The 22309-nt window shown below is 38.9% G+C and overlaps 1 protein-coding gene and 1 non-coding gene across 3 annotated transcripts in view; one reads left to right on the forward strand and one right to left on the reverse strand.

Annotated features, from left to right (window-relative positions):
- The window catches only part of SMURF1 (SMAD specific E3 ubiquitin protein ligase 1), a 109429-nt gene that overhangs the window by 53574 nt on the left and 33546 nt on the right, over window positions 1-22309 (reverse strand). The window lies entirely within an intron of this gene.
- On the forward strand, window positions 16707-16808 carry LOC129520323 (U6 spliceosomal RNA). Its single transcript, XR_008666560.1, has one exon. It is a non-coding gene; the product is annotated as a U6 spliceosomal RNA (small nuclear RNA).

A 22309-nucleotide genomic window follows, 5' to 3' on the forward strand; every position in this document is an offset into this window, starting at 1 on the left:
CAAGTCTCACATCGGGCTCCCTGCATGGAGCCTGCTTCTCCCTCTGCCTGTGTCTCTGCCTCTCTCTCTGTATCTCTCATGAATAAATAAATAAAATCTTAAAAAAAAAGAATCTTGTACACAGATGTTCATAGCAGCGCTATTCACAACAGACAAAAAGTAGATACAACCCAAATGCTTATCAGCTGATGAATAGATAAATAAAATGTGGTATGTCCATACAATGGAATATTATTCAGCCATAAAAATTAATGAAATACTGATATATGATATATACTACAGCATGGATGTGCTTTGAACATATTATCCTGAGTGAATGAAGCCAGACACAAAGGACTACATGTTGCATGATACCATTTATATGAACTGTCCAGAATAAGCAAGTCTGTTGCTATAAAATGAAATGGTTGTGTCCCCTCAAAATTCATATGTTAAATCCTAATTCCCAATGTGATGGTATTTGGAGGTGGGGCTTTTGGTAGGTGAGGAGGTCATGGGGTAGAGCCCTCCTGAATGGGATTAGTGCTTTATAAAGGGATCCTGGGGGCACCTAGGTGGTTCAGTCAGTTAAGCGGCCAGCTCTTGATTTCAGCTCAGATCATGATCTCATGACCTCAGGGTCGTGAGATTGAGCCCTGCATCCAGCTCCCACTCAGCACAGAGTCTGCTTGTCCCTATCCCTCTGTTCCTTCTCCTGCACTCTCTCTCTCAAATAAAATCTTTAAAAAACAAAAAAGGAGCCCAGAGAGCTCCCGAAACCCTTTAGCCAAATGAGGACACAGCAAGAAGATCCCATCTATGAACCAGAAGCCATTCTCACCAAGCAATGAGTTGGCCAACACCTTAATCTTGGACTTTCCAGCCCTTAAAACTGTGATAAATAAGTGTTTAGTGGCTCCAAGGGCTGCGGGTAAAGTGAATAAGACCTGACTGCCAAAGTATGTGGGGTTTGTTTTGGGGGTGATAAAATATCCTGAAATTAGCTGGTTATGGTGGTGCAACACTGTGAGCACCCTAAAAACACTGGTTGTATATTCTAAAGGATAAAGTTGATGGTAGGATCATTATATGTCAAAATATAAAATACAATAGTAGTTTTTTTTTTTTTTTTTACAATAGTAGTTTGAATACTAAGTGGTACTGGTTTTTTTATACGACAAACCAAACCCTTTGGCCTTAGCTTTTATCTAGTTGGTTGAGTTACAGGCCATTATTTAAGATGTCATGCGTGCTATGTGGAATAATACATGTTACATAAATTCTTTAAACAAGAATAAAAAGATAATGGCCACCTTTAAGTGGAGTATAAAGGAGTATAAGATGTAGAGTCTATTCCAAAAGACTTTACAGTTTAACTCAAGAAACAGAACACATCAACAAGAAAACTAAACAACAGTGCAAAGCAGCTCACTTTAGCTAACCAACATTCAATTACTCATGAAGTCATATCAATTCCTCTTTTGTAGTATCTTAAATCCATTCTCTGCAGTCCCAGCACCACTGCTCAATTGCAGGCAACTCTTGTCTCATGTCTGGATTATTACAATAGGCTCTGGCATCTCTTTCCTCTAATTCATTTTAATAATGAAATAATTATTTGTTGGATAAATGAATAGAACACTCTTCATTATGTAAACTCCCCTACACATAAACCTCTGAGCTTAATCCCACTTCCAAAGTAAAATATAAATTTTTCCCTGCCCCATATCCCTCCACCCCAAAATAGAGAGGGAGAAAAAGCATAAACTCCTAGTAGCTAGCACTAAAAACTTTCCAGAATCCTGTCCCACTCACTTTCTGGTCTTATCACCCACCAACCCTTCCACTCTGGTCACTCCTAGATTTAGCTCATGCATTCCCACCTCACCTCCCAACTCCTTTGCTGTGGTCCCTCCCACTAGTGTTGCTTCTCCTCCTCCTCATCCACATCTGTGCTTCCTGGCAGAGTTGAAGCCTCCCTTCTTCTATCAGCCATCCTCTATCCGTACTGCCCTGTAAAGTCACTTTTTTTTTTTTTTTTTTTTTTTTAGATTTTATGTATTTATTTGAGACAGAGAAAGAGAGAAAACAGGAGCAGGGGGTGGAGGAAAAGCAGGTGCAGAGGAGGGAGAAGCAGACTCCCCGCTAAGAGAGGGCCAATCCCAGGACACGGAGATCATGACCTTAACCTGAGCTAAAAGCAGACATGCTTAACCAAATGAGCCACCCAGCGCCCTGAAGCCACATTTTTTATTATTTACTTATAGAAGTCTCTAAACAGATTTTAAACTCATGGGAAGTAGGACCCACGGCAGAGGTAAATCTAGGACTAACATCTTGCTCCGCAAACACTGCCATATGGAATTGAACTTCTAAATGAGCTCTACAGACAGATTACCGGAATTGAGAAAAACAGAATGTTATTGTGGGAATGCTTACGTTCTGTTTGCTTGTTTTTGTGGAAGTGAGACAAGCTGAATTTCAAACGGCCGGTGGGCTTTGGATTTATGAAGAGGAAGTTATGTCAGAAATCAGATGGGGTGGGCAGGGGGAGGGAGGTGTATCCCATGATCCACGTGCCAAATGCTTACATTTTGCAGGGAGGATCTAGATATTGATAACAAAATGAATCTTTAATATACAGTTAGTTGGGGATTTTGTCTTCAAAACCTTTCAAAATTCTACACAATTCATGAAAGTCACATTGGAAAGTTAACTAGCATTGCTCCCCTGAACCTGACGCTTGCACGGACCTAAAAGTCTGTGTTTTTCAGCCTATTACTCACATGTAATTAATAAGATTTTGAGTTAACTTTTCTGCAAACCCACCTACATGGCTCTTTTCACCAGACTACATTTTCTGCTCAGTTTATATCTCCAAATGGATGGTGAGTATATGGTAGGAAGGGGCTCATTATTCATATTATAATATTATCACAAATGCTTAAAGCACACCAGTCTTCATATGAGGTCATGTGAAAGAAAAGAGTTTATTTCCTGACAAGAAAAAAACCCATGAATTTATGAGGACTGGTGACTATAAAAAAAATATTTTCGTGAACATAAATTAGTTGGTTAAAGTCCGTTTAGATAGGGGTGATGGGAAACAGGTGGATAATAGTTGATGCTTCTCAAATGTGAACTATTTTTCCCAGAAGAACCCGCATGCAAACCCGCCTCTGTGGCCAAGACCAGGTGGTATGGGGTTCTGGGTGTAATCTCAGGTGTTTCGAGAAGGGGGCATCAAAACAAAGCTCTTATAAAATGGATCTTCTTCTCCTCCATGATCATGATGAACTGAACATGTTGCTCAGGGTTCAGGAGCCCTCAGCCTGTCCGCTCTTTCCTTCAGCTTACAGATATCTCAGCTCACTGTAGGAACACCCCCCCCCCCCCGTCTCATCTTTCCACATAAATCCAAGGCTCTAATAGTCAGCTTCTCTAACCCAACATGTGGGACAGGTGAGAAAGGGAGAGACGGAAAAGGGGAGAGAGAATGCACTGCATTTTAGGGGAAAAATTAGCAACCTCTGCCTTCTGTCCTGAGATACTAAATACCCCCAAAGTTTATCATTAAATGCACAATTTATAACAGAAGAAAAACTAGTGAAATGTGAGTAAGCTCTTACAGTTCCTGGTATTTAATTTCAATTTTCCTTTCCCACCACCACCAACAAAAAATGTTCAATAAACCTAATATGTTGGTAGGGCACCCAGGTGGCTCAGTCGGTGAAGCATCTGACCCTTGGTATCAGCTCAGGTCTTGATTTCAGAGTTGTGAGTTCAAGTCCCAAGTTGGGCTCCTAGCGTGGAGTCTACTTAAACAACTTAAGTAAGATCTTGGTATCAGAATCTTTTTCATAGAGCAAAATTCATAAGAGATAACAAGTTTTCTATATAATTTTACTTTCACTGCCCACGGTTACAATGCGAATTTTAAAATGCTGCACACGCACAAGATTCTGCTAGGGTTCAACCCTACAAAGGAGTTACAAAGATCTTAAAGTAAGAGCTATGCTGTCAACCGGGGATTGGTTAACGATGGCCCATAGGCCAAATTTTGTAAATGGGCCTCCTGCCTGTTTTTGTAAATAAAGTTTACATGGAACACAGCCATGCTCATCTGTTCCCTTAGCGTCTATGGCTACAACAGTAGAACTGAATAGTTGTGACAAAGACCATATGGCCCATAAAGCATAAAATATTTACTCTCTGGGCCTTTTTGGAAGAAAGTTGCTGGCCCCTGCTCCAAATATAAAATAGCACTGACTGCATATACATAATAACCTCAGTGGGCAAACTTCTTGGGGATCTAGGAAGAGAAACATATCCCCAAAATACCACCCTGGCTTTTGACTGCTTACTCATTTATTTATATGGATGCTAAATACAAACACAATTTGAAATGTATGTGATGCATATCAACCAAACTTGAACCAGATGCAAGAAATAAGCATTCCACGAGAACACCATGAAGCATCCCTCTCAAATTGCTATGTTGTTGTCTACTGAAAAACATTTGCAGACTCCAAGTAGAAAATGATAGAAAACTTCCATGTGTCTCTCAGAGTCTGGGCATTCACAACACTCTGCTCAGCCCTGGCTCAGAAAAACCTCTAGGTCACAGTTGGATGAGAGAGTGGGAACTGCCTTTGGGAGCCTTTTACTTACCAAAGCACCAGACCTTTCAGGCTCTGAGTTCTGGGATGGTTCCAAATTCACTCCACCTACAAACATGAACTGTGTGAATATGGGAAGCCCTTCTCCAAAACCACCCAAAAAAGGGACCCATCTCTGGAAGAAGATTTTGGAGGAAAAACCCCTCTGAAGCCAGTCATTTGGAGCGCTTGAGAAACAAAGAGCTTTCCCCAACTGCCCACTTTCCTATAGATAACAGGACCTATGAAGGTCAGAAATACATACAGAGAAGAAATTATAAGTGCTACCCTTCATAGATCCAGTTTTAGACAGCTATGAAGATGAACAAAGAGGGATCCCTGGGTGGCGCAGCGGTTTAGCGCCTGCCTTTGGCCCAGGGCGCGATCCTAGAGATCCGGGATTGAATCCCACGTCGGGCTTCCGGTGCATGGAGCCTGCTTCTCCCTCTGCCTGTGTCTCTGCTTCTCTCTCTCTGTGTGTGACTATCATAAATAAATAAAAATTTAAAAAAAAAAAAAGATGAACAAAGATTCTCAAATTCATCACCTCCCTCAGATATAAGTGTTCCCTGCCCAGAAACTCATGTCAGCTGAACTCTACCTAAGGCCTCTATTCTTTGAAGCATCCCTTGGCCTCTATCCCAATCTATGTTATAATTTTATGCCTTTGCAGTCCAAGACCTGTTGTGTGGATCATTCTGGGCCCTGTCTCACCCTAATTTCTCCCACTCTGGGCAGGAAGCATAAGCTCCGGCCATTCTAACACAGTCCTCTTTGCCTAACCATCTCTGTCCTCTACTGGGGAATCTGGATATACACATCCTAGCTGGATCACTAGGACCCTGACACCATATATAATCCTTCTTCACTTGACATGATCACACTCTGGGCTCAAATGGCAGCTCAGCTATTTAGCAGATAGGTAACATGGAGCAAATGACTCAACCTCTCTGGGCCTCCATTTTCTCATTGGTACCACAGAGATGATATTTCCTATTTTTCAGGGTTATCATGAGCATCAGAAGAGGTACTTGATAAAGACAGATGCTATCAGTATTAAGCTATCTTACTAGTTACTACTAACATGACTACTTATCAAGGACTCTCTGTATACACGGCAATGTGACAGCAACTTCATTCTTTTTAAATTCACTAACTTCTGACGTAGGTAATATTTATCCCCAATTTACAAATATGAAAACAGACACAGATAGGTTAATTTGCTTAAGGTAACAATACATGTATTACATGGTGAGGTCAGGACCCAATCCTAGTCGTTCAAGTAGAGTTGATTCTCATTAGTCATGAATTCTGTATTTGTGAATCGTCTACTTGGTAAAATTACTGGGGCACCTGGCTGGTTCAGTCAGTAGAGCATATGACTCTCCATCTCAGGATCATCAGTTCAAGCCCCATGTTGGGAGTAGCATTCACTTTTTTAAAAATTTACTCGTGAGGCACTTGGGCAGCTCAGTCAGTTGGGCATCCGGTTCTTGATTTTGGCTCAGGTCATGATCTCAGGGTTGTGAGATCCAGCCCCAAGTCAGGGTCCACACTCAGTGTGGAGTCTACTTGCAATTCTCTCTCCTTTTCCCTCTGCTTCTCCCCCTACACCTGTGCTAGTTTGCTTGCTTGCTTTCACGCTCATAAATAAACAAATAAATAAATAAAATATTCAAAAAAATTTACTCATAACCCCAAAATCAATACTCCTGGTACTTTGTCATCACTCACAGACAGGTGCAGATCAACAAAAAACTTGAGTGTCCCAATGTACACATTCCTAGCTGTGGCTGAACGATGTGACATTTTGCCTTCTCATTTCAACACTAATGCTACAAACGAGTATTGTTTTTGCAGTCTATTTAGTGACTCCTTTTCCACATTTTTGTGCTTCTTGTGGGTGATTTTGCTATTTAAAATCACCCCTAGTGTAGAAGTGCTGCCTAGTATCCCCAAACTCAAGGCGGCTATGATGTGCTTCACAGAAAAAAGGCATGTAATTAGACCAGCTTCATTCAAGCATGACTCACAGCACTGTTAGCCACAAGCTGAATGCTAATGAATCAGCATTATTTTCCATTATTATTAGTTATTAATACATAATAGATACATTGTCTTTAAACAGGAGCATACATGAAACATACTATTGCTCAGTTGACAGAAATGTGACCAGAGACTCACAGGAACCAATTCTGTATCCTTATGAGCAAAAGGTCAGAGTCACTAACTCAGTGTTCATGGAGACTTCACAGAACGTAGTTACCGTGAATAACGGTCATCAACTGTATAGGCCTCGTTCTGTCATGGCTGGTATTACCCACACCTCAGATACTATCCCCAGACCTACCCCAGAAGGTTTTGCTCCCAAGGCCACTCCCGCAGCACCCATCAGACACACAGGTGGGAGCTAGGGAGGGCCCTGGCATAGGGAAGAACCAGAGGAGAATTAAAAAAAAGGTAGAGTAAACATTGGCATTCCAATAACCTACAGCTCAAAAAAGGTGAAGTGGGAATGCAAGCTACACCCTAAAAACATAAGCTTGCTACCCTCTGCTCCCTTCCTACTTTCAGAATTATAAGCTTTGAGGATCTTGGAAATCCCTATATTCAGAAAACATTTCCAAAAATGAATTAAGGAATTAATCAAATTTAAAGCCATCTTCAGTCTTGGCATTCTCAATAACTATCAAATTTCCTTTCCTCTCATTACAAAGCCAATCTCCTCTGTTTCCAGCTCTAGCTGTAGCAATTAGGAGAGAATATGGACAGTACTGCCACCACAAAGATGTATTATGTTGCATCCTGGAAAACAAAGATTTCCCTGGAATTTGCTCCCCCCAAATTCAATTAAATAAGTAAGTAAGTAAGTAAGTAAATAAATAAATAAATAAATAAATAAATAAATAAATAAATAAATAAATAAATATTAAAAAATTAAAAAATTAAAAAACAAATTCAATAAAATATAACAAAACAAACACCCTATAAGGACATTAAAATATTGCCAAATTGCCAGTGCCCTGTAGAAAAGGCACCCAAATTCTGAGGAGTTTTTGCAATTTCATTCCTAAAATTCTCATGCAAAAATCATTTTATGCCAAGCTAAGTACAGTTTGATTTCTTTTCTCCTCATGTAAAGAGTTGCTCTTAAAGACATTTTCTTCATTTAAAACAATCTACTCCAAAGCATATCATACACTCTTCTGTATATATATATTCCAATTTAAAAAAAAGAGCCAAATATATAACTCCAGGTTATATTGAGATAAGCCAATTTTTCAATTATGAGTTGATTATAATTTGCTAAAATAAAAGCTTTGCAGTCCAAATATTAAAGCTTTGGTGTCTTTCTACATTGCAATACATTAATTTCAATTTCAAAAATAACAGATAACAGGCATCTGAGTGGTGCAGTCAGTTACAGGTCTGATTCTTGGTTTCAGTTCAGGTCATGATTTCAGGGCCATGAGATCAAGTCCCACGTTGAGCTCCACACTCAGTGAGTCTGCTTAGGACTTTCTCTCCCTCTTTCTCTACCCCCTCACTCCCATGTGTTCTTTGTCTCTCTCTAATAAATAAATAAATCTTAAAACAAAAATAACAGGTAACAAAAGTCAAATTGTAAGTGTCATTAACAGCCCAGTTGATATTCTCACACAAGATTAGAAACAATTGAAAACTACTATTTGAAATCATATATATAATATCTCAAAATTAAAATCCTACAACTGTTAACTTACAGTATCCTTAAATATTTAATTTAAATATTAAAAATACTAGAAATACAAACAGGACCAAAGTAAAAATTCATCCAGAGGTTGGGCGTGATTGTCAGGTGGGAAGCTTGCAGGATTCCCCCCCACTGGTGTGGGAACCCCTGTCTTCTGTGCACACACACACTCAAATAAAATAGTGAAGGAATAATAATTAAATTATAATAAGTAAATCAAAAAACCCACAAACCTAAAAATTCATAAATAACCCCTTTTGAAAGAACAATGAACAGCTTTATAGATCATAAAGGGAATATCTCCCATGAATTGGGAATATTAAAACTGAACAAGTTGAAGGTAATGCTTATATCAATTTTTAAGTAACTCCACAACTAATTTTTAAAGTATTCACAGCTCTGACTAAATCTGTGCCTTTTAAGTCACATTAACATAAACAGGAGACTAACAGGTGAATCTGAAGAATACAAAAGGGAATTCAATTCCATTTAAATACCATCTGTTCTGCTGGGAGTTTCTGTAACACAGATGAGTTCATGTTTGATTGGTAAGCGAGGAATGACATCATGACAGCATGGAAGCCTCACTGATTCATTTGTGAGTTTCCAAAACAAAGAAGTGGAGGGAATGGAATTATGGGAGATCTCAGGCAAGAAAGAAACAAGGCCTCATCTAACTTGGCCTTAACAGGAAGCTGTATTTCAAGGAAGCCTGCACCCAGACCTCACTCCCCAGACAGGTGGAGTCACAGCCAGGCTGAGGTCTCAGCTGGGTTGTGGCACTGGCTCCTGTCCCTGTCCCCTGTAATAGCAGCCCCACTGTCTCAGAACTCAACACCAACTATCCATACACTAGTGCTAGCATTGCTAGCTAGAATTTCCACTTTGCCGTTCTTGTACACTTTTAGTATCCATTTTAACAATGTCCAGCCACGCTGAGATGTTCACCTAAGCGATCCAGGTAATCCTCTAGGGTACTGATTATTGCTTTTGCTAGTAGCTACCAAGGTGCAGAGATTTTTAAGAGATCTGCCACCACCTTATTTTTCTCTTATGAGGCACTATTTTTAGTGTATGATTTGCAGAATGCACGATTTTTTAGGAACATAAATATTCCATTTTAGTAGAAAGAACTATAAATGTTTCTCAAGTGCCTACCTACTATATACAGGCAACGGGCCATGTACTCAAGTTATACTTCAGGACCTAAAGATAACAGGTTTTTTTTAAAGATCTCAACTTAGAGAAACAATCTCTTCATTAGTTTGCCAGAGCGGCCATCACAAAGTATCAGGTGCTGGGTGGCCTTATGCCGCAGGAAATTTGTCTCACATTCCTGGAGACTAGAAACCCAAGACCAAGGTGCTGGGCTGGCAGGGTTGGTCCCTTCTGAGGGCAGGGAAGGAGAATCTGTGCTTCGCCACTCTCCTAGCTTCTGTTGGTTTGCTGGCACCAAATGGTGCTCTCAGGAGGAGCGCTAATGTATCTATAACCTCTACCTTCATATCAATATGGCATCCTCCCTTTCTGCTCATCTGCATCCAAATTTCCATATTTGATAAGGATAGCAATCATAATTGGATTGGGGGCCCACCGTACTCAGCATGACCGCATCTCAACTAACTGCATCCACAATGACCCTATTTCTCAATGGAAAGCCACATCCTGAGGTACAGGGGGGCTGAGGACCTCAACCTGTGAATCCTGGATGGTCAAAGTGCAACCCATCACCACCTCTAACTCACAAAGTGGAAAATACTATAAAAACTGTCAGTGTTTCCAGCCCTTGGTAATGGCAAATAAGGCAAGTCAGTTGGCTAAAAACCATAAAAGCTGCAGGAAATATGAAAAGCATCTTCCTGAACACCCCACACAACTAACACGGTTGTGAGGACATACTGAACCCAGGTTCAAGTCAGTACTTGACCTAGAGAGCACTAAGAAGCTCAGCTGCCTTTTTTTTTTTTTTTTTTTTTTTTTTTTTTTTTTTTTGGGCCCTGTAATCATTTCCTAAGAGGTGTCTTTTTAGGACTTTGGGGAATGAGGGCTGGGATCTGCTAACAGGCAAGGATGGAGTTCTGATGAAGCACATGACAGTTTGGGATAGCCCTTGAAAGGCAGCAGGCAGGAACAGGAATTCAGATAGCAGCCCAGCTTTGTAATAGCTAGGTGACCAAGAAAATCTCAAGCCTTGGGATCCCTGGGTAGCGCAGCGGTTTGGCGCCTGCCTTTGGCCCAGGGCACGATCCTGGAGACCCGGGATCGAATCCCACGTCGGGCTCCCGGTGCATGGAGCCTGCTTCTCCCTCTGCCTGTGTCTCTGCCTCTCTCTCTCTCTCTCTCTCTCTGTGACTATCATAAATAAATAAAATTAAAAAAAAAAAAAGAAAAAGAAAATCTCAAGCCTTGATTCTGGACTGCTACTGATAACTTTCAAATACACACATCCCATACACCTGAACTATGGGGTAGACCCCTGGCCAAGCCCCAGGCCACCAGGAGCACACAGATCAGATACAAATAACACTGCAAAGGTTATGAACACATAAGTGACACTGAAACCACAGCCCGCAGAAGACCATTTGGTACGCATACCCTGAACCCAATTAGGCCAATGCCTGCTAAAACAAATACATCATCATTCAACCACAGGATCAGAACAAGATGCAGAGCCTCAAAACAGAATATTCAAGATGTTCAGGATATAATCCAAAATTACTCAGCACACAAAGAATGAGGAAAATTGCCACTCACCTGGGGGAAAAAATACACTATGCAAACACTACCGTAAGAAAGCCAGCGTGGCTATATTAATATTACACAAAGCAGACTTCAAAACAAAGAAAACCATAGGGGATAAAGAGGAACATTCCAGGATGATAAAAGGGTTAATTTGCCAGAAAGACATAACAATCCTAAACGTTTATGCGTCTAACAACAAAGCTTCAAAACACGTGCGAGCAAAACCTGACAGAATTGAAAAGAAAAACAGAAAAATCCAAAATTACAGGTGGAGACTTCAGTACTTCTCCTAGTAATCGACAGAAGGGGTAGTCAGAAAGGATGGAGAGCCATCAACTCAATGGATCAAATGTACATTTATCAAACACTCCATACAAGCAGAGACACATTCTTTTCAACACACATGGAACATTCATAAAAAAATTTTAATAAATGTAAAAAACTTGAAATTGTATAACTATGTGCTTCTGATTATAATGGAATTAACCTGCAAAGCAACAGAAAAAGATAACAGGAAAATCTCCAACACTTGGAGAGTAAACAGCACACTTATAAATAATTCACGGATGAAAGGGAATGTTTTAAGGGAGATTAGAGAATACTTAAAACTAAAAGAAAAATTTTAAATTAACATAGCAAACTCTGTGGAATTCAGCTAACACAGTACTGAGAAAGAAATTTAGATATCTTTTCTATAATTTTCTAATGTAAAGGGCACAGTGGAGTCATATCTGAAAATTGAAATGTAGTCACTTGCTGGGACTTCATACCTCATACTGTGAAAGTGGGAAGAGGACCCACCACCAGATAACCACATTGATTTCTTACAAATAAATATCCACTAACTCTAAGCTGCACTTCTACAGTTTCTCAAAAATCACTAACAAACCTAAATCACTAAGGAAAACAGTAACAGAATGTTTAAAGTATCTTTCTGGTTGTGTGCATCAATGTCCAAAGAGTGTCCTAACCAATATGGCTTAAAATTTTCAACTCAAGCTATTTAATAGGCTATGAGTCCAACCAGACCAAATAAAACAGAATTAAAGTAATAGGAAAAACTGGCACAGGTATTCTAAAAAAAACAAATCTCCATTAGCTAGCTTCTTGTGATAAAATACACACAAACCAAAAAAACAAATTTGCACCTTTTAAAATAAATAACCAGAGGTCACGACTGTTATCCATAAAATGTTATTTACACAAATTTTTATTGGAAAAGCTGCACATGAAAAATCTAACTTTATACCTTAGAAAATTAGAAAAAGCAAAATAAACAGAGTGAGAAACTCCACATTAAGTTTACCTGGAGTCTCAGAGAGAGGAGAATAAGAGAGGATGGGGCAACAATGAAAAAGACCCTGGCTGGGAAATTTTCAAGAAGTGGTGAGAAACATCAACCCATAAATTCAGAAAGTCCAAGCAGAATAAATAAAGGGAACACACATCAGGGTATATCACAGTGACACTGCAAGGAAGGAAAGACAAAAAGAAAAATCTTAACAGATGGCCACAGAAAAAGGAATGACAACTCATTTCTGAGTACTGACGATGGACTTCTCAAAAGCAACAGGCCAAGTCAGAAGACAACAGATCATCTTCAAGAAAATAACCACTAACCTAGAATTCTCTACCCAGCAAAAAGTACCTTTTAAGAATAAAGATGAAGGAAAGATGTCTTTGGACAAAACCTGAGTTAGCCACCAGTACAATTTTCATTGTTAACCATCGTAAGATGCCTCTATTTTAAAACACACATTAAATGGGGCACTTGGGTGGCTCAATGGTTGAGCATCTGCCTTTGGCTCAGGGCATGGTCCCAGGATCCTGGGAACCTGCTTCTCCCTCTGCCTGCCTCTCTGCCTTTCTCTCTGTGTTTCTCATGAATAAATAAATAAAATCTTTAAATAAAATCTGATAGGATTCAACGAGGGTATGATATAGAACAGTCCACTTTCTTGTTTTCATCACTAATTGATGCCTATTTTGTCCTGTGTCACACATCAGCCCCCTATTCACAGATACTCTGCCTGAAGCTTTACTAAATACAGGACAGCTAGAGAAAACAACACAGTGCATCTAGAAAGTGTACTGATCACTAAGCCCTGTGGCTGAGTAAAACCGGAGAGATTTATATTTGTACCATATCTGGTCCAGAGAAACTGCAGAATTTAGCTACATAACACACAGTTTCCCATCCAGGGACATATTAGGGATTGTCAGCCCTTTGAACGTCTTCCCAGCTTGTGAGATTATCAAGTCCTCTGAGCAGATCTCTACCTCATTTGTTTAAAATAACATTTAAGAACTGCTTTGGTCAGGGCCTGTGCCACTGGAGAGAGAGAAGTGATGGAGTCTCTGCCTCTCATCTTTGGCAGCAGCAAAGACAAAGACATGCAGAATACAAAAAAGTTGTGTGGACCCCTCCATAGGAAGATGAGAAAGGGGAACCAGCCCCTGCCAAGCAGGGAGTGCTGGGGGAGGTCATTCTATGTGGACAAGGAACATGGACAAGGATATGCTGAAGAGGCAGATGCATTCAAGGCCAAGGGTGTGCTTCTATGGGATGTTTGCTTTAGGAGAGAGAGAAAGAGCTAGGGCTAGACTAGAAAAAGTCTCACCTGCAATTGCTCAGGAATTTGAACTTTACCCTATGGGCAATGAGGAGCCAAACCTAATCAGACTGGCTTTTTGAGGAAGCTAGAAACTCTGGCACTAGAATAGAAAATGAGAAGGGATGGGAAGAAGCAGAAAGGAGGCATCTATCTAGAGGCTGCTGAAATAGTCCAAGGAGGGGGAAAAAAAAGACATAGTCCAAGGAGGTTTTATTCTAATGTGAGCCCCCTGCGGGGGCTAGCATAATGCCGTAGGCAAAGCAAGAGAACAATGTTGGACTGACCCTACCAAAAAAAACCACCTAAATTTCTTACAAAGTGCTTTCCTGCTTTCTAAGACAATTCCTTCCTCAAGATAGGTGTGGGGAGAAAAAAAATAAAAGGCAGCCACACCACCATATACTCTCTGATAAAACTACCAATGCCATTCTAATACACAGCTAAGATGCTGAAGAACCAGGGTTCTCACAGATTCTGCTTGTCTTCATATTATCACATTTTTCACTGATCTCAAGACACTGGTGGAAAGAGTTCTGAAAAAACCTGCAAAGCAAATATGCTGACCAGAGGATGCCATATATACATATTTTAATAACAAAACCAAGGAAAGACTTCAATATGTAGATTGTACCAGTTCAGTGTTTCTCCAAATAATCTAGTTTCAGATGTGCACTGATTTATCCGCCAAGACACAAATCTTCAATGCATACTCCCAACAACTGAGGCCTGTCCCAGGAGTTGAATGCAATCAATAGCAAAGACTCGGTATAATATTTAAAATACGATGGCATCTACCCAATGCATTCCCTTTCAAAATTCCAGCTGGGTTTTTTTTTTTCTTCTTGCATAAATTGACATGCTGATCCTAAAATTTGTGTGGACACTCGGGGACCCAGAAGCCAAAACAATCTTGAAAAAAAAAAAGAACACAGCTGGAGATTCACACCAATTTCAAAACTTAAAATCAAACTATGGTAACAAGATGACATGGGAACAGTGTAAGGCTGACATAATTAGGTCAATAAAATAGAATCGGAAATTCATAAATAAACTCTTATATTTATACCACCTGATTGAGTACAAAAGCGCACAATAACTTAATGAGAGAATAGTCTTTTCAACAAATGGTGCTGGGACAACTGAATGTCCACATACAAAAGAACAAAGTTGAAGCCTTACCTCACACTATACACAATAATTACTTCAAAATGGGTCATGGAAAGTTAATGCAAGAGTTGAAATTATAGAACTCTCATAGAAAGAATATATAGGAGTCTTTATGACCTTGGGTTTGGTAATGGTGACTTAGATATGATGCCAAAAGGGTAAGTGACAAAAGAAGTTATATACAAATTGTACTTGATCAAAATTAAAAAGCTTTGTGTTTCAGAGGCTACTATAAAGTAAAAGACAATCCACAGAATACTTCAAAACCATTGGAAAATATCTGATAAGGGATTTGTATACAGAATATATTAAAAAGTCCTACAATCCTTTTTTATCCATAGAGATATAAGATATAGACATCTTTATATCTACTTATAGGTAAAGGAAATTTTTTTTAAAGATAAAGGGGATTAAGAGGTATGAAACTCTGGTTATAAATAAGCACAGAAATTAAAAGTACAGGAGAGAGGGATCCCTGGGTGGCTCAGCGGTTTAGTGCCTGCCTTCGGCCCAGAGCATGATCCTGGAGTCCCAGGATCGAGTCCCAGGATCGAGTCCCAGGATCGAGTCCCACGTCGGGCTCCCTGCGTGGAGCCTGTTTCTCCCTCTGCCTGTGTCTCTGCCTCTCTCTCTCTGTGTCTCTCATGAATAAATAAATAAAATATTAAAAAAAAAAGTACAGGAGAGAGAAAAAAAAGTACAGGAGAGAATATAGTCAATAATATTCTAATAATGGTGTGTGGTGACAAATGGTGACTCCACTTGTCATGGTGAGCAATGAGTAATGTACAGAATTACTGAATTACTGTATGCCGGGAACTAATATAACATCGTATACTTCAATAAAAATGTTTTTAAAACTCCTAAAAATTAGTAGTGAAAAGGCAATCAATTTAAAAATGGGCAAAGGATTTAAAGAGAATTTTCTCAAAAGAAAACATACAAATGGTAAGTACATGAAAAGATGCTCAACATCATTAGTTATCAGAGAAACATAGATCAAAACCACAGTTAGATACTACTTCTCACCCATTAGGATGATTAAGATAACTATAACAATATCAAGTACTGGTGAGAATGTGGAGAAATCAGAACACTTAGACTTTACTGGTAGGACTATAAAATGGTTCAGCCACTCTGAAAAACAGTTTGGCAGTTCATCCAAATGTTGAACACAGAGTAGCATTTGACCCAGCAATTCTCCACTTAGGTATATTCTCAAGAGACCTGAAAACACAGGTCTACATAAAAGCTTGTACATGAATTGTTATCAGGAGCATTATTTACAACAGTCCAAAAGTGAAATAGCTCAAATGTCTATCAACTGATGATGAACTAACAAAATATGGTATACCCATACAGTGGAATATTATTCAGCAATAAAAAGGAACGGAATGCTAATATATAACACAACATGGATGAACCTTGAAAACATTATGCTAAGTGAAAGAAAAACCTGCATATTATATGATTCCATTGCTATGAAATGTCCAGAATAGATGATGTCCATATAGACAGAATATAGATTAGTGATTACAAGGGCTGGGGAGAAGGATACAGGGAATGACTGCTATCGGTACAGGGTTTCTTTTTAAAGTAATGAAAATATTCATGCTCACTTCAGCAGCACGTATACTAAAACTGGAATGATATTGGGGCACCTGGGTGGCTCAGTCAGTTAAGCATCAACTCTTGATCGTGGCTCAGGTAATGATCTCAGGATCATGAGATCAAGCCCCAAGTCAGGTTCATGCTGGGCATGGAGCCTGCTTATGATTCTCTCTCTTCCTCTCCCTCACCACACACGTAGGCTCTCTCTAAAAAGGATAAATAAATAAAATTGGAATGATACAGAGATTAGCACAGCCCCTGCACAAGGATGACACACACATTTGTGAAGTGTTCTATATTTTTTCTAGCCATTTGCAAGGGCATGGATAGAACTAGAGAGTGTAACACTACGTGAAATAAGTTAGAGAAAGACAAATACCATATAATAGCACTCATATGCAGAATTTAAGAAACAAACAAGCAAAGGGAAAAAAAGAGACAAACCAAGAAACAGAATCTATACTATAAAGAACTGATGGTTACCAGAGCAGAAAGGGTGGGGAAATGGGTGAAAGAGGGGATGGGGATTAAGGACTGTACTTGACTCGATGAGCACCAGGTGATCAAAATAAAAACTTAAGAAAAAAAAAATCATTCTAAAATAAGATATTAACAATCAGCTTAAAAATTATTTGGAAAAATAATGAACCAAAAACATCATCACAAAAGGTGGGATGAACAGCATAGGGATACCACTCTATGAAGATTTTACCCTTAAATAATGCCAACCTGTCATATTCTTTCTAAATGTATACAATAAGATCGATTTGATCTTAAAACTTTAGGCTAAGGAATCCCTGGGTGGCGCAGCGGTTTGGCACCTGCCATTGGCCCAGGGCACGATCCTGGAGACCCGGGATCAAATCCCACATCGGGCTCCCGGTGCATGGGGCCTGCTTCTCCCTCTGCCTGTGTCTCTTCCTCTCTCTCTGTGTGTGACTATCATAAATAAATAAATAAATAAATAAATAAATAAATAAATAAATAAAATTTAAAAAAAACTTTAGGTTAATCTCTTCAGTCTGATCAATAGACTGTTTTTACAAAGTCTAGAGCTATTCAGGTACCTGGGCTAACTAACACCAAAGCAGAAAAAGCACATGGTAAAAATGTGAGCTCTAACAACTGAACCAGAATGGTTTTTGAGGGATTGAAGCAAACCATGCTTGAAACTGAGTCTCTGACTTATATTTTAAACTACCTATCTAGGACCATTATTAATAATTGAAGCTTACAAATTCTTGGGAAAATCAATAAAGAGAAATCCAACTAAAGGGGACTCAGGATGCCAGGAGGGGAGGCTGGAAGGCGGAGACATACTACCCAATGCCAATTACAGACCCCTTATAGAAGAATCCTTAACAGGAAAGAATCCTCAATTACGTGCCAATACTGAAATGTACATGCATCCCTTACAAGAAATGGACCATCCCAGCAACTCAGCCAATGAGAAATCCTTATCACTCTGAACTCTTTACACCACTGGACTTTTGTTCAAAACAATCCCTCTCAACTTCCTTGTTCTTCTCCATAAAATAACATTCTTGTCCTCTATTGGACTTGCCTATGGTTTTATCATAGCTTGCTTGTCCTGAACTGTAATTCTGTTATTACCAAATAAAACTATTTTTGCTGGTAAAACAAATGACTTTTATTTTTAAGGTTAATGTACTCAAATGTTCCCTTAAAAACACTGAGGTTAACAGCAGGCTAGATGGCAGGAAATCTATGAATTTGGTGCTGGAAAGGTGTATTTTATCTAGTAAGAAAGGAAGAGAGAAACCAGCCCCTCACTGTAAAAATGCAGTTGCAAGTTCTGAGCCAAACATTATAAAAATATTTATCCAGCCTTCCCAGGTGATGTGTGAAAAGAAGCACATTTATTTGAATGAGGTTTGTATCTTTGTTAGAATGTCAATCATTAGCTCCCAGTTAATGAGTTACTGCTAGATGCATTCTATCAATGATGGATCTGAGGCTGAACTCATAGGCAAGGAAGACCACACAATGTGGAGTGGAAAGCAAATGTAGATAGACTCACAAATCAACAAGAATATTCTGAGTCAAAGAGAGATACAAGACAATACTCATCAAATTTTAAACCCAAATCCAAGAAACAAAGGCCAGAGATAAATCTGGCAGGCAAAAGAACCCTTTACTTATTAGTAAAGTGAAATTTTTTTTTAGACTTTTAGAAAAAATAATTAGACAAAGAGGTATCCAATTTTTTTTCAGCCCCATGTTCTTTTTTTTTTTTTATTGGAGTTCAATTTACCAACATATAGCATATCATCCACTGCTCACCTGGGTCAAGTGCCCCCCTCAGTGCCCATCACCTCGTCACCCCAAACCCCCCCCGCCCACCTCCCTTTCCACCACCCCTTGTTCATTTTCCAGAGTTAGGAGTCTCTCATGTTCTGTCTTCCTCACTGATATTTTCACTCATTTTCTCTCCTTTCCCCTTTATTCCCTTTCACTATATTTTATATTCCCCAAATGAATGAGACCATATAATGTTTGTCTTTCTCTGATTGACTTATTTCACTCAGCATAATATCCTCCAGTTCCATCCGTCGAAGCAAATGATGGGTATTTGTGGTTTCTAATGGCTGAGTAATATTCCATTGTATACATAAACCACATCTTCTTTATCCATTCATTTTGATGGACACTGAGGCTCCTTCCACAGTTTGGCTATTGTGGACATTGCTGCTAGAAACATTGGGGTGCAGGTGTTCCAGCTCACAGAGGAAGACACAGTCATGGCCAACAAGCACTGAGAAAATGCTCCACATCACTTGCCATCAGGGAAATACAAATCAAAATCACAATGAGATACCACCTCACACCAGTGAGAATGGTGCAAATTAACAAGACAGGAAACAACAAATGTTGGAGAGGATATGGAGAAAGAGGAACCCTCTTGCACTGTGGGTGGGAATGATGTGAACTGGTACAGCCACTCTGGAAAACTGTGTGGAGGTTCCTCAAAGAGTTAAAAATAGAGCTGCCCTATGACCCAGCAATTGCACTGCTGGGGATTTACCCTAAAGAGGTATCCAATTTTTAACTGCGCTCAAGTTTTCCTGCCACTTATTTTCATTTTAGAATTCAGTTCAATCTTCTGAAAAGTTACCTCTGAATAAATAAGATTTATTTATTTATTTTAGAGAGAGTACATGAGAGCATGAACAGGAGGAGGGGCAGAGGGAGAGAGAGAAAATCCTCAAGCAAACTCCCTGCTAAGCGTGGAGCCCAACGTGAAGCTCGATCCCTGAGATCATGACCTAAGCCAAAATCAAGAGTTGGCCCCCTAACTGACTAAGAACCCAGGTACCGCTAAGAACCTGATTCTTGATGAGGAACAATGCTACTATTACATCCTAAAGAAACCAGGGGTAGGGTGGGGAGGGAAGTAGTGGTAAGAATGTTCCAGCAATGCTAACATGCCATTTCCACTAATTTAAAAGCTGAGATCCTGTGTTCCTGGCCCCTACTTGAGTGGAGGTTTAAACATACAAATGAATACACTACAGAAGAGATGCACAATTAAATCTCAAACTGAAACACAATATGTATCTTTACCGTATGATTTGCGTTCAATTTTTGTAATACGAGTGGGAATTCCACATCTAAAGATCCAAACATTTTAATCTCACATTAAGGGGGAAAAAATAATATGTACAAAAATATACAGTAACTTTGTTTTTCTTAGTTTGCATTCCCACGTCTAGACAAGCTTAAGGACTATTTTAATTTGCTACTGGGGCGATAAAAATACGTAACTTATGGTGTGTATTTGAAATTTAAAAAGACAAAAAAAATAAAAAATTTTTAAAAATTTAAAAAATTAAAAAAGACAAAGAATCATAAGTTAGTTCTTTTATAGGAGCATATTAGGATTATGAATTTTGATCCCATTTAAATCTATACCCTGTACAAAATACAGGCAAAATATATAAACAGTAACTTGAAATTTTTAGATCTTTTCTAAAATCACACTAACATTTTAATAGAATTATCTCCGTATTTCTCTATTCTTAGCATGTAAGTTAGTATGTAGTACTAACATCCCATACATCTGTCTCTTAGGAGTTTTGAAAGAGAATTTATCTACTACCATCATATCAATATTATAACAAAGGCATGCTACACAGTGGCAAGAGGTGAGGGGGTAAATTCCTGGATTCACTGATGAAAGGAATCAAGGAACAGGAAAAAAGGTCTGGCATTCAAAGGTCTGGAAATTCAATAATGGAGCAGGGACCATGTGCTGGTCTGATGTGCAGATGCGACACTTATAAACAAAAGTGCATAGGGGACGGAGATGGAAAACCAAAGCTACAAATGCCAGCTACCTTCTAACAGAATCTGGGCAAACCTGGAAGTTCTCACAGAAGAGCCACACTGTTCTGCAAAATTAAGTAAACACTAAAAGCATATTTGTATTATCTGGAGTTACCAAAGGAACTAAAGATAGAAACTCTGGGGCGTGAAGAAAGGCAGGAAAAGGTACTGTCAATTTTTCAACCTAATCTTCTGTACTACTTTACTATTTATTACCATATGCAGGTATTCCATTTTTACGAACAAACATTTTAATTAAGGAAAAAATAAAATGACATCATTAGATCTCCTTATGTATACAATAGACCTGTTTCTAATTTGAAAAACAAATTATAAAATGTTAATATGATCCCATGACAATGAAATATAATGACAATAAAATGATAGTAATAAACGTTGATACAGGCATAGAACAAAATTACCTGATGGGTTAATGGGGCAGGAGCAAGGGGGAGGGGAAGAAGCAGACAGCTTTCACTTTCTATTGCAAAAACTGTAACTTCAAAATTGAATATATATTACTTTTGACAGGAATTCTAAAGATAGAAGAATTAAACTAAAACATGTATGTCTAGAAAAAATAACCGAGAAACAAAATCAGAGTAAAAGACTAATAGCAGTATTTCTCAGAGAAAGAGAGAATAGGCAGGGTTTTTTTCTTTCTTCATATTTTCCTAGGGTTTGCCCCAAATATTGTACAAATGAAATGTATTCCTTTGTAGCAGAGAACTTGTATTTCTTACAAATGATTTTTAAGAATATATTCGGATGAAGATCTAATAGAAGTATGTTGACCCATCACTTCCTTAAAGGCATCCAGCTTTATGAAATATCAAAATACAATATTTCTTCAATCCTAAGGCCTGTGTCTTAACCTCTCTGAAATCAAGATGCATCTTACAATCAGTCAGTGACAGGTGGGATGTAGCTGTCATTGCCTGTACATGTGTGCAGATCAAAAGTACCAGCATTAAAACTTAGAGAGACGATGAAAGGTAAACAGAGAGTGACCATATGACCCAAAAATTCCACTCCGAGGTATATACCCCATAGGAACTGGAAGAAGAGGCTCAGTACATACTTGCACATCCATGTTCATCACAGCATTATTCACAATAATAGCCAGAAGGTGCAAAGACCCAGGTGTCCATCAACTGATTAATGGATAAGCAAAATAGTATATCCATGCAATGAAGTAGTCAGTCATAACATAGAAAGAAATCGACACATGCCACAACAGGAACAAACCTTGAAAACATGCTAAGTCGAAAGAAGCCAGACTCAGAAAGACAGACACTGCATGATTCCACTTTTATGAAATATCTAAACCAGGCAAATTCATTTAAAAAATAGATGAGAAGCTACCAGGAGGTTCAGGAAGCGGGAAATGATCAGTTATTACTTCATTACTGACCTTCTGTTTGGGGTGATTTAAAAAAAAGTTTTGGAAATACATG

The sequence above is a fragment of the Nyctereutes procyonoides genome, unplaced genomic scaffold, assembly GCF_905146905.1.
Source record: "Nyctereutes procyonoides isolate TBG_1078 unplaced genomic scaffold, NYPRO_anot_genome, whole genome shotgun sequence".
Lineage (NCBI taxonomy): Eukaryota > Metazoa > Chordata > Mammalia > Carnivora > Canidae > Nyctereutes > Nyctereutes procyonoides.